Source organism: Coenobita brevimanus, chromosome 8 (genome assembly GCF_032717465.1).
Source record: "Coenobita brevimanus isolate Jiangsu-jjx chromosome 8, ASM3271746v2, whole genome shotgun sequence".
NCBI classification, from domain to species: Eukaryota; Metazoa; Arthropoda; class Malacostraca; order Decapoda; family Coenobitidae; genus Coenobita; species Coenobita brevimanus.
The window spans coordinates 40,757,722-40,766,366 of record NC_136961.1 but is presented as its reverse complement, the minus strand read 5'-3'; positions in this window follow the sequence as shown (position 1 = coordinate 40,766,366).

The window sequence follows — 8,645 nt, the reverse complement described above, 5'->3', positions numbered from 1 at the left end:
CCCTAAAATCTTGTAATGTTTGCCTACCCGATTTTTAAATGCATCAACAATTTTTGCACTAATCACTGTTGCTTAGAGTTTTCCATTGTTCCATTATGTTAATATTAAAGTAATTTCCCATATATTAGTGTTGCATCTGTTGCTTACGAGTTTCATTCCATAATTTCTAGTCACAGTATCATTCTGTATTTCGAAGAAAATATCATTGATAACATCGTCTAGTTCTAGTATGTTAAAAATGCTAAATACTTGTATTAGATCTCTTTTAGTCGTTTTTCGTAGGGTAATTTTGCAGCGATGGGATTATTTTTGTGGCTGTGCTCTGCACTCTCTCGAGCTGTCTTCGTCCATAATAAGGTTCGGGGACCAGTGAAACACACAGCTTTCCAGATAATAACTAATCTCGTACAGAGATGACATCGGGCATTATATGACGGAAGTTCCTTCCAATGAAGCAGAGCATTTTGTTATTTTGTTTACGTGACTACTGGCTCCTAAACTCTGTTTAGAGCTGTAGAGGTCGTTACTGATAATACGGGTAACTCCTCAGTCTTTTTCGCCCTTTACTGCTATCAGTGGGGTATCGAGCATATGGTGTTTATGTTTTCTCGCCAAAGTGCATTAACTGATAAAATTATTTATGAACGCCAAATTTCATCTGCTTTTTTCTCTCTAATTTATGAATTTATCCAGGAAGTGTTGTATAAATTCTCACCCTATTTCTTAATTACTTTGCCTCCAATCTTCGATTTATCTGCAATTTTTGCTGCCTTAGAAGCAAGTCCATTTTCTACATCGCCGATATATATTGTGAAAAGAACTGGTCCTAGAACTGATCCTTGAGGCAGTTACTTCTAGACTCGTACACGCTGCTTGCGATTCGTTAGACAATCCGTGAACACAGTTAATTCGACAGCCCTCGCAGGCTTTTAGTTTTTCTAGTATAGATGATCTTATCAAATACTTCCTGGAAATCTAGGAGAATGATATCTGACGGCATTTTTGTGACCGTTATCATATTTTAAAATATTCAAACAAATTTTTAAGGCACTCTCTGTTTTAACTAAAATCATGTTGAGAATCTGTTATAAGATTATGCTTGATCAGGAATAAGGTAATTTTATATCAACACCGTTACAGATGATTTGATGATTTCTTGTAAACTTGACATTACAAACTGAATATTATATAAATACTGGTGTATGTATTGGTGTATATATAATAGTGTATAAATGTAGCGCTGTGAATCCATGTATAACCGGTCGTAATCTACGTGAGATAATGCATGCTGATCTATGTGGCGTCATACTGGATTTTTGCTGAACTGTGCCTATGGAGTTAGAAGGAGAGAAGCGCGCTGGCTACAGCCTTCAGCTTCAGGCCTCAGGCATGGCTCATCTGTTATCATCTAGTCCAGAATAAAGTAATGTAAAACCCACTGGACTTTTGGCCACAACCTTCGACACTTGAATGGACAACGAAATAGTGGCAGTGAAGTGGGTGGGAGCCAGTAATTCTCGTCTCCTACAAATATTCTCAGTAAAACTGCCGGTAACCCACGTGCAAAGCTGCCCTGTCACACCCTTTGCCGTGCAAGCCGCCCTGGTCTTCTCTACGTTCTATCCCATAGTTAACCACTCCTGCCCTGGCGGTACCCTGCATATCTTACACTACACGTCTGGGGCTCCCTTTGCGTGTGGCCTGCCTTATCCTGCTGTATCCGGGGTCTTCAGCTGCCCACTGTTCCAGTGTTCCTCCCGGGATACACTCCTGGTCTTGGCCGACTTTCAATGCAGTTACTGTCACTGACAGGGAGTGCTTCAGGAATTGTTTAGGTCCCCATGGCTCTGGAACCAGGAATTCCAATAATTCTCACCTTCTGGATTTCGAAAAAAAAAAAAAAAAAAAACGTAAGTTAAGAATTGCTGAAACCTGGTTCCAGTGGCCAAATCTTTACAAATGGACTTGATATCCCAGTACCAAAGGGGTTTCTAAGGAGTTTGATCACATTCTTGTTTGTACTCACTGGAGGATCCTTCAGAACTGCAGGGTTTTCAGGAGTGCAGAGTTGTTTGCTACTGATCACAGACTTGTTGCTACTCTAAGGCTACAAAACTGAGAGATTCTCAAGATACCACTAAAAAAGGTTCTTGAGAAACTCAGGGATGAGGAGTGTGCATATGAGCTTGCAGTGGGAGTCTCAAATCGGTTTAAAGTGCTCAGTACTGTTGAGGATCATGTTGAAGGATGGGATACTTTTACGCATGCTACCCTGGCAGCAGCTGTTGAGTGTATTGGAGATCGCCTGAGATCAAGGAAGGGATTCAACTCACGAGGGACGCTGACCACAATTGTGGAGACTTGTGCTGCCAGACTGGCTGAGGATCTGGAACAACACAGACTTCTGTCTTGATGGGCATGAGTTTCACTGAGAAGGGACAAGGAGAGGTATGTCAGGGAAATCGCTGAGGAAGTGGAAGGTCATTTTCATGCAACTGACCTTCGACCCGCCTACTGAACCCTGAAGAAGCTCCACTCCAGACCCGCCCCTCAGGTTAACTCTGTTTGGACAGCAGATGGACGGCTCTGGTTGGGGGCAAGTGATTATGGAGTTCATTGGGCCGAGTACTATGAGCTGCTGTATATGGCTGAACCTTCCAGTGGAGATCTTCCATCAGCTGGTGTACAAGCACTGACTGCTGTCCCACCAACTGACGAAGACGTGCTTTCTCTAAATGATATCAAGAAGGCAGTGGCTAGGTTGAAAAGTGGTAGAGCAGCTGGTGTTTGTGACATCCCAGCACAATTAATCAACGCCAGGGGCGAAGTCATGATAAAGGGGTTACATGCACTCACAGAAGCCGTTTGGCAGAATGGTATCATTCCTCCTAACTGGACAAGGGGTTTGGTCACTCCTAACTGGAAAAGCAAAGGAGACCAGTGTGACTGTAGTAATTACCGTGGTATTACAGCACTCTGTGTGTTGGGCAAAGTTCTTGCTCTGTTTCATGATGCATATCCAGGACCATTTTGCTAAAGTTTCAGAGTCCTGAGCAATCTGCATTGACACCCAAGATGTCTACTGTTGATCTTTGAGCTCTTGTGAGTGCTGTCTTGAGTTTCAACAGGGTCTGCTAGCATCCTAGATGGATATCAAGAAGGCTTTTGACTCAGTAAATCAGGAGGTATTATGGGAACTCCTGCGACTCCATGGGATCCCAGCAGGGATAATCTGACTGACTGTTGGCTTGTACCCAAACAATGACAGTGCTGTCAGGTGTGGAGAGGGGAGGGAACATCTGACTTCTTCCCAGTAAGTTCTTGTGTAAGACAGGGATGTGCCCTTGCCCCCACACTTTTTGACACATGTATGGATTGGGTACTGGACCAGGCTGAGTTGACGTCACTGTGGGGTATCAATCGGAAATTTCAGGGTTACTGACTTTGATTTTGCTGATGAAGTAGTTACCCTGGCGGAGTTGCTGGAGACACTACCTAGTGCCCTCGGGGAATTTCACGACAATGCAAAGCCGCTGAAATTAAAAGTCTCTTGGGCCAAGACCAAAGTCCAGGCATTTGGTGGCTTGTTGGATGAGGCAGTTCAGTCTGTGCAAGCATGTGAGTGAGGATATAGAAGTCTTGGAAAGATTCAGTTATCTTGGTGGTGTGGTCCATAACAATGGTAGATCAGGCAGTGAGATCTCTCGGGACATTGGTCTGACCTGTGGGGTTATGGATTCACTCAGTTCAGGTATTTGACACTGTCATTATTTGTGCAGAGGGACGAAAGTTCGCATCTTCAGGAGGCTGTAGCTCCCTGTCTCGCTATGTCTGTGAGATATGGACACTAAACAGTGACTTGAGGCAGGGCATTGATTCCTTTGGTACTAAGAGTCTTCGCTGGATCATGGGATATCAATGGTACAATCAGATACGTAATGACCAACAACTCAGTGAGACAGAATCGAGGCCAATTACCTACATATTACATCAATGCTAACCCCAGCTGTATAGGCACGTGGCCCATCTTATTGATGGTGATCCTCCTCACAGCGTGATCTCTGAACGAGTTAACCCAGGGTGGAGGAGGCCAAGGGGAAGGCCATGTAACTCATGGCTGGAGCAAGTCGATCACTCCTGTTGGACGACACTTTGAAGAGGAGGAGTTGCTGCCTTGAGGGTTGTACAAAGGGACCCACGTGAATGGAGTCGGAGGGTGAGTGAGGCTATGCACCCCGCGGCGTTTGTCTCTTCATGATACTGATTGATTGTTCCAGTTCCCGTAGCCTCCTGCCGTTTGCTGTGTGGAGCTGGTTTGTGTGTGTCCTTTGCCTTATGATGAGGTAAATTATCATTGCCCTTCGCTCCTGTCCTGCCTGCTGTGGGAAAATCACGCCATCCCCACCCACCTCCCACACTCACACCGCCACACCACATATATTATTCACCCATATTCATTATGTGTCTTGGGCTTAGCCACCCAGCCAAGGACATTTGGCCACGCCTGAACCATTCCGTCATTCCTACATCATAAGCGGCAGACGTCTTGCCTGACACATAGTTCCATGTCACGACTTGTGTCATCCAGTCCTCTCTAATCAACTTATCCGTCTACTCAGTGGAAGGAGCCTCAAACGCCACTTCCCTTTCAACCACGACAGCGTGAAGATGTTCTGCTTCAGTACCAGTGAACAGACATGATTTTTGCTGTTGCCTTGCCACTTATATAAAATAAACTGTCAAAATATTACCAAATATATTTGTGTAGTCTATCGCTCCCCCAGTGCTTCTGTGGAACCTAGTGTATTTGATTCCATATCCACACAGTTGAGTAACCTTAACCTTGCCCTTAGCACCGAAATAACCATTTTGGGTGATTTTAACATACATAATGTTGAATGGTTATTGCACTCTGCCAGGAGTGACGATGCTGGTCTAGAGTGCGAGCTGTTTGCAGAATCGTTTAATCTGACCCAGCTGGTAAAGCAATCAACCAGAATACCTGATAATCCTGACCATAATGCCCATCTCTTGGATTTATTTTTGACAAATAATCCAGATCAATACCGGATAGTCACCACTTGGATCCTTAGACCACAATCTCATCAAAGCCTCATTAGTTAACCCCCCCACACCTCCCCGTTCTGAACCTGTCAGTGATTCGATGGCACTTTGATAGGGCAGACTAGGATGGATTTAGAAATTATCTTGCTGATATTCCATGGCAGTCTTTCTTCTCTAGTGATCCCAATTCCACCCAGTCCCACATTTGCGACTTAATACTAGCTGGTATGGATTTATTCATACCAAGTCAACAGTTCACTAAAAGATCGAACTCTCCAAAATGGTTTGATGGCAACTGTGCCAGAGCAACAGCCCAAAAGTCATTAGCATATAACTCTTACTTAAAATAAAAAACATCTGAATCTCTCTCTCAATTTAAAATTGCTAGAAATAATGCAAAAGCTGTATTAAATCTAGCTAAATCAAACTTTCTTCAAAAGCAAGCATCAAAACTACTTAACAACCCTAATGACAGTAGAATATTCTGGTCAACTCTTAATTCTTTCAATAATAACTTTAAGAAGTCATCTTCCATTCCTCCACTAAAATCTTCAGATGACAATATTACAAATGACCCGCATGGAAAAGCACATATTTTAGCCAGTACATTTGCCAGAAACTCTACCATAGACGATACCAGCCAGAATGTCCCAGTACTAGAACTTGACTCTCCCGAAATTGCCCCACTTAAAATACAGACAAGATACGTAAAATCCATCCTAGACAATTAACCTACCAACAAAGCTCCAGGCCCAGATGGAATTCCGCCAATTGTTTTGAAAAAGTGTTCCCCTGAACTTGCCTCTGTTCTGGCTAAATTATTCAGACTATGCGTAGGTACTTCTTAATTCCCAAATTCATGGAAAGAAACCAATATCCACCCAATTCCGAAGAAAAGAAGTTCCTCCGACTCCTCTGATTACAGACCAATACCTGTCAAATCTTCTCTTGGTAAGGTATTTGAAACTTTAATTAATGAGCACATTGTTAAATATCTTGAATCCAACAACTTAATTAGCGATAGACAGTATGGTTTTCCCCACGAAAGATCCACCATTGACATACTCAATCTCCTAACTAATACCATCCATCAATCAATTGATCTACATGGAGAAACTCATGCATTAGCTCTTGATATTTCTAAAGGTTTCGATAGAGTATGGCACCGTTCCAGGCTGTCCAAACTCCCTTGCTATGGACTAACGTCTTTTGTTCCTTTGATTTCTTCATATCTTAGTGACAGGAAAAAAGAGTAAAAGTAGATGATGTATATTCCAATTTCCACTCAATTAACGCCGGCGTGCCGCAGGGGTCAGTTCTGGCGCCAACCCTATTCCTGATTCATATTAATGATCTCTTATCTGTCACCCACAATCCCATCCATTCATACGCAGATGACTCAACACTACATAGTTCATTCACATTCAGACACCAATTTACAAAGTCTAATATCTCTACCTCTCAACTCAGTACAACCATCTCCATAAATCAAGACCTATCTACGATCAGTGAATTGGGACAAAACAACCTTGTCTCTTTTAATGCTAGTAAAACTAATTATATACAATTTACTAATAGACAGATATTACCAGATTCGTACATTACCTTCAGTGCCACTAATATTCCCATCTCCAAAAGTATTGAAATTCTTGGCGTCTCACCTAACAATGCCCTCAGCTGGACCTCTCATGTTAGATTGCTTGCTAAAACCGCCTCAAAGAAACTTGGATTATTGTACAGAGTCCGTAACTTCTTCGCTGATGAGCAGTGAACTGTAATTTATAAGAGGCATGTGCGCTCTCAGCTTGAATATTGCTCACCCTTGTGGAATGGATGTGGAGAGGTTGCATTAAAAACAACTAGATAAAATTCAGAACAAAGCTGTTAGAATTATTAACAACCCTGCCATTACAAATAAACTACCTCCCCTGCAAGTAAGAAGGAATGTTGCCTTCCTTGCATTGTTTTACTGAGATTTTTTTGGCAAATGCTCAGACAAAGTTGCGTCCATGGTGCCACCTCTCCATGCCTTCCCTCGTGCTACTCGGGCATCTGGTAGCGCTCATGACTGGAATGTCACTCAGCCATATTGCAAAACTTCTGCCTATCAGAATTCTTTCATTCCCCGAACTGCATCTCTCTGGAACTCGCTTCCCCAGAGTTGTTTCCCTCCAAATTTCAACCTACAGCTGTTCAAGTCTAACTGTTACAGATATTTTATGAACAGAGGACACCAGTAATCTGGTGTATGGATTATTATTATTTTTCATTTGTTTTTCCTTCCTCCATTCTGTTATTAAAAAAAAAAAAAAACTTTCTCTAGAGACTGTCTGTCACTTTATCTAAAGATTGTGATTATTATTATTATTATTATTATTCATTTCTGGTTTCATTCAGTATTTTAGTTCTTTCGCACGATTAATTTTTCATTTTTGTTAACCTTTTCTCCCCTCTCTCTCTTTATTCATTCTTCATAAAATTGCCAGCTTTCTTTAACATAGTGTTCATTGTTCATAATACATTTTCTTTAACACAGTGTACATAATTTATATTCTTTAATATGGTATTCATTGTATGTAATTCATATTCTTACTTATATTTGTAACTGTATATTTATTTTTCCTCTGCTCATGTGTAGACTCCCCATTTATACATGAGTTAGCCTACATTCCTAGAGTTAACCTTTCTCGTATTCGCTGGTCAGCTAGAGATGATGATGGGGATGTTGATTGTGGTGGTGATGGTCATATACCAGTAACTTTGCTTCGAGGCGGTAACTCTTATGCGAAACTAAGCTCAACCACACTAACTACTACTGCTACTACTACTACTACTACTGTTTTAATTCATTCAGACAATTATAATGCAGATATTCTTACTCCTTCTCCCCAAAGTGACACTCTAGATGCTTCGTCTTCTCAGTTTTATGCTAATTTCCCTTCAGTTAACCTTGCCGACACTCCACCTGAAACTTCATCACCTCCTCTTACAACCACCACCATTAATCTCCCTTTCTGTCTCTCAGTCTCCACGAAGTTTGAAAACTCCCACAGGTGTGCCTTCTCAAACACAAACAGCGATGGCAGCCGCAGCACGACTACCACATTCTACTTTCCTGGATGACCAAAATCATCCAAAATTTACCGGCAGTGACAGCACAGTCTATATACACTTTACTCCGCAAGTCAGAACCGATATTGACAATCAATTTAGATCAAAGTAAAACGCAAATGGGGGCCGGGTTAAGATCAGATTAATCTGAACGTTGCACAATTTTTGATGAATTTTGTAAAGGGCTAGTAGACTTTCATTGTTCTCATACTAAAACAGGATCCCTCATTGCTTTTTCCATCCTCCTAAAAAGCATGAGGGGTAATATGAAAGCTCCAGTAAAAGATGCAACTTTGTATGAACTGCAGCTGGTGCTATTCTATTACTTCCGAAATAAGGCAGCTTCTGCAAGGTACCCTGTTGGTATCTCATGACAACGGCGGGAATCATATCAGACTGAATGATTTTTGTCTTTTAATGGGTTGCCTTAGATCTATAAATTGGCTTGAAAAACCCCAAGCAGACACTGT